Genomic DNA, 5484 nt, shown 5'->3' with positions numbered 1-5484 from the left:
CTCTATTATAGACTGTCCTAAACCGTCTCTATTAGAGACGGTCAAGGACCGTCTCTATTAGAGACAGTCCTAAACCGTCTCTATTGGAGACTGTCAAAGACCGTCTCTATCAGAGACGGTCTTAAACCGTCTTATAGCCCTGTCAAAGACCATCTCTAATGCTCAGGTCAAATTTTAAGAAGCTCAAAAAAATTATGAATTTCGAAAAAAAAATTAGTTGAGAAGCTTAGAAAAATAATTAAGAATGTTTAAGGAAATTTTAAATTTTGAAAAAAAACTGTAATTTTATAAAAATCTAGATTTTGAAAAAAAAAATTAAGAACTTTGAATAATGTTGATAATTTTGAAAAAAAAATTTGATAAAAAAATGGTATTTTGAAAAAGAAAATTAAAAAATTAAATAAAATTGTGAAAAAAATTGATAAATTGTAAAAAAAATATATATTTTTTAAAAAAGAAAACTAGATTTTGTATTTTTACAAGAAAAATTAAAAAGTTATATAACAAAAGTGAGATTTAAAAAATGATTTTTTGAAAAAGAAAATTTAAAAAATTAAACAAATTTGTGAAAAAATTGACAAATTGTAAAAAAATATATATATTTTAAAAAGGAAAACTAGATTTTGTATTTTGATAAGAAAAATTAAAAAGTTATATAACAAAAGTGAGATTTAAAAAAGTGAGATTTAAAAAATGATATTTTGAAAAAGAAAATTTTAAAAATTAAATAAATTTGTGAAAAAATTGACAAATTGTAAAAAAAAAAAAAAAATTTTAAAAGAAAACTAAATTTTGTATTTTGACAAGAAAAATTGAAAAGTTAGATAACAAAAGTGAGATTAAAAAAATGATATTTTGAAAAAGAAAATTTAAAAAATTAAACAAAATTGTGAAAAAATTGACAAACTGTAAAAAAATATATATTTTAAAAAAGAAAACTAAATTTTGTAAAAAAAAATGTTAAATTTATTTATAATGAAAATGATATTTAGTTAAAAGAGTAAAAAAAATATACATTTTGAAAAAAAAATGTTAAATTTATTTGTGAAAAACAAAATTACTAAATTATTAGGCACATCTACTAATTGAACCTTTAATCGTTTTTGGACAATATAATCAGTTCAAATTGAAGAGTAAATAACTTCAGATGTTTAAATCAAATTTCACTGAAATTGTTGATCAATCTTGTATGCCCAATATCTTTCTCATATGTAGCATGATTGAGGTGAGTAACTAGTTAAATTGAGAGTATTGATCAGTAAAATAGAGTGAATGGACTAGACATGTAAAATGGGCCAAATATTCTGGTTAGAATTGTGACCCAACTTACTGACTTCGTGAGAACCTAAGAATTGATGTTAGTAAGTTTTGTGGGCCCATCATGATGTGTGTCGAACATCAACACCGTGGATTTGATGTGTCCCCTTTAGGTTATGAGATATCTCAAAAATCATCGGTAAACGAAACTCAAGTGGGCCATATCATTTAAAACTATGTGAAGACATCCTAAAAAATATAAAAGCATTTGGTGGGACCCACATGAGTTTTGGATGCGGTTGAAACTTGGTCTGACCCCTCATCCAAGTGGGACACACATAATGAGTGGGTTGGATATGTGAATCACATTTAGGCAGGCCCAATATATGATTATGAATGTTTTAAGGAAACCTTTCTCCACTACATTTAAGTGAGTTACTCATTACCTTTACCAGAGTAAACTCTGTGGGATTCACCGTTATTTATTTATTTTATCCACTCCATTCATCCATGTTAACAGATAATTTGAGGTCTAAAGAACAAAAAGGAAGCATATCCAAAGCTCAAGTGGACCACACCATAGGAAATAGTGTGATTGAACCTCTACCATTTAAAATTTCTTGGGGGCCATAGAAGTTTTGAATCAAGCTGGTGTTTGTGTTTTCTATTCATTTATATATTTTTGATATTATGAACAGCCTTTAACTGTTTTTGGATAATCTAATCAGTCCGGACATGAAGAGTAAATAACTTCAGATGTTTAAATCAAAATTCACTCAAATTGTTGATTAATCGTGTTTGCCCAATATCTTTCTCATATGTAGTATGATCGAGGCGAGTAACTAGTCAAATTGAGGGTAATGATCAGTAAAATAGAGTGAATGGACCAGACATGTAAAATGGGCCCATCATGATGTGTGTCGAACATCAACACCGTGCATTTGATGTCTTCCCTTTAGCTTATGAGATATCTCAAAAATCATACGTATACGAAACTCAGGTGTTGATTACCATTTAAAACTATGTGAAGACATCTAAAAAAATATAAACAGTACAATATTGGATGTCATACCATTTTGGGGCCATAAAAGTTTTGGATCAAGCTGATTTTTGTTTTTTCCCTTCATTTGGCCCTGTATGACCTAATTAACATATTGGATGTCAAATAAGCAGTACGGTAAGCCTTAGGAGGATTTTAATGATGGATATCCAATTACTATTGATTTCATGTGGTGTGGTGCACCTAAGATTTCTGTGGTGGGGTCCACTACAGATTTTTATCTGCCTCATTCTTTGGCTCATGACGTAAAATGATATCTCAAAATGGATGGATGGTGTGGATATAACAAATACATCATAGTGGGGCCCACAAAACTTAGTGGATGTTGGTCGATGCTCTATGGGTCCCACCATGATGTATGTGTTTCATCCAAGTGGGACACACTTAATGAATGGGCTGGATCTATGAACCACATCTAGGTGGGCCCAATAAATGATTATTTTTAAGGTCGTGGCCCACCATGGAATGGTGCATCTGACTGATGGGGCAAATCCAAAGTTCAAGTGGACCCACCATAGAAAAGAGTGGGATAGTGACACCCACTATTGAAACCTTCTTTGGGCCTGCCACAATGTTTATTTGAGATCCAACCTGTTTATAAGTTAATACAAACATGGATGCAGTTGAAAATTGGTTTGACCCCTCATCCAAGTGGGACACACGTAATGAGTGGGTTGGATATGTGAATCACATTTAGGCAAACCCAATATATGATTATGAATATTCTAAGGAAACCCCTCCATTATATTATGTGGTGTGACCCACATTTACGCTGATGTTTGTGTTTTCCCTTCATTCATATTTTTTTGATATTATGAACATGTTGGATGATGCTCTGTGGGCCCCATGGCTGGAGGTCAATGTATGTGTTTCATCCTATCCGTTCATCCATTTTTACTGATGATTTTATGGCTTGATCCCAAAAAGAGGAGTTACCCTCCATTAAAATATTCAAAATCATTTGTTAAGCCCACCGAGATGTGGTTCACAAATCTAGCCCATCCATTATGTGTGTCCCACTTGGATGAGGAGTCAGACCAAGTTTCAAATGCATAAAAATTTTAGGTGGGCCCCACCAAGTGCTTTTATATGTTGTAGGCATTTCTTCACATGATTTTAAATGGTATGGCTCACCTAAGTTCCGTATACGGCTAATTTTTGGGATATCCCATAATTTAAAGGGGGTCCATCAAATGCACGGTGTTGATGTTTGACACATGTTATGGTGGGGCCCACACAGCTTGACCTTTGTGTTTAATCCAAGCCGTCCCCATGAGGTCAAGCTGTGTGGGCCCCACCATGACATGTGTCAAACATCAACACCGTGCATTTGATGGGTCCCTTTTAAATTATGGGATATCCCAAAAATCAGCCGTATATGGAACTCCGAGGGGCCATACCATCTAAAATCATGTGAAGACATGCCTAAAACATATAAAAGCACTTGGTGGGCCCCACCTGAAATTTGGATGCGTTTGAAACTTGATATGATCCCTCATCCAAGTGGCACACACATAATGGATGGGCTGGATTTGTGAATCACATCTCAGTGGGCCCAAAAAATAGTTATGAATGTTTTAATGGAGGGTAACCCCTCTCAACTTTTGTATGTGGTGTGGCTCACACAAGTAATAGATTGATTTGATTTTTAATCCCTGGGCCCACCATGGGATGGTGCATCTGACTGATAGGGTAGATGTTTGACACGCATCATGGTAGGGCCCACAGAGCCCGGACTGATCACGACCTAAATTTGGGCGCGCGCTCAAAAATAGAGCCGCGCCCAAAAAAACCCCCAAATCCCAAATCTCTCTCTCGCTCTCGCTCTCGCTCTCACTCTCACTCTCTCTCTCCGTTCCCTAACCCACATCTCCTTCGATCTCTTTCTCTGATCCAAGCTTTAGGGTTCTCTTCTCTCTTTTCTTATCTACATGGAGAACGCCAAAGAATCTAACCATGGCAACAAACCCAACGAAGAAAACCCTAACCCTAACTCCGAGTCCGAACCGGAACCCGAATCCATCCCCTCATCTCGACAGCCTTCCCGCGCGCCCTTCACCAGCCTCAGCCAAGTTGATGCCGATCTGGCCCTTGCCCGTACACTTCAAGAATAGGTTCGATCCGTTATTCTGTTTAGGGTTTGGGTTTTCTTGAATCAGCTCCTTCTTTCATTCTCTGTCTTTTTTGTTGATTGGGTTTTGTTGCTTATGGGCCAGGAAAGGGCGTATATGATGCTTAGAATGAATGGCGGTGATGGAAGTGGTTATGGAAGTTCTGATAGTGGTAGTTATGTTTATGAAGCTGAAGCTGGTGATGATCCGAATGATGATGGGAATGATGCTGGGAGCATTGATGATCGTGAAGATGCATTCGATGTGCATGGACGGGCCCCGAGTGAGGATGAATTGGGTGTGGAGATCGACCCGTCAGCGTTTGATAGTGATGAGGCATATGCGAGGGCCCTTCAGGATGTAGAGGAGTGAGAAGTTATTTTTTGCTTGATGGCCCTTGCCGGCATCAATGATTGTGAGTTCACTCGAACTATGGTATTTTAAATTAGACAAAATCTGGTTGGATTGCATGGCATGAATTTCCATGACTGCTGCACTACACTTGCATTGGACACCATTAGCACCTGAACCGTTTGTGGGATGGATTCTACTGTGGTCGGGCCTCTGTAGATGATATCACCAATTGGGTTGTCTTATCTATCCTATCTGATGAGTTCTAAATGGATTACAGCATTGGAAAAGCTCGCCAATTGGATCTGTAGGATAATCCAATCTGTGCAATTTGAGGAGACTGGTCTATTTATTTGGGGGCCCACTCAATTCAAAGTATCATCATTGTTATATTTGGGCCTCTTTCAACTTCCAATTGTTATGTACAATTACAGTTCAAAATATGGGTCTCAATTTTTTTAATCAAAATGATGAATGAATAACAATGGAATGGAGCATGTAATTTTATCTAAACAGCGATTTTAAAAAACTAAAATTTATTGACAGCATGAGATTGAAGGAATTTACTAGCTGCTATGGTCTTAAGATAAGCTTTTGATTGTGTGGGTGATTTGAAGTTATCGACCATGATAAATTTATCATGCTAAAATTTGCATATTCAATGTGTTCAACATGCAGCTATTTCTCATATGCTTCTCATATTTG

The 5484-nt window shown here is 35.9% G+C and overlaps 1 pseudogene; it reads left to right on the top strand.

Moving 5' to 3' along the window:
* The first annotated feature begins 4183 nt into the window (after positions 1–4183).
* Positions 4184–4872, top strand: LOC131218167 (E3 ubiquitin ligase BIG BROTHER-related-like; annotated as a pseudogene).
* Positions 4873–5484: the final 612 nt, after the last annotated feature.

The sequence above is a fragment of the Magnolia sinica genome, chromosome 11 (assembly GCF_029962835.1).
Source record: "Magnolia sinica isolate HGM2019 chromosome 11, MsV1, whole genome shotgun sequence".
Lineage (NCBI taxonomy): Eukaryota > Viridiplantae > Streptophyta > Magnoliopsida > Magnoliales > Magnoliaceae > Magnolia > Magnolia sinica.
The sequence above is the reverse complement of the archived record's forward strand: the minus strand, read 5'-3'. Positions and strand labels throughout refer to the sequence as shown.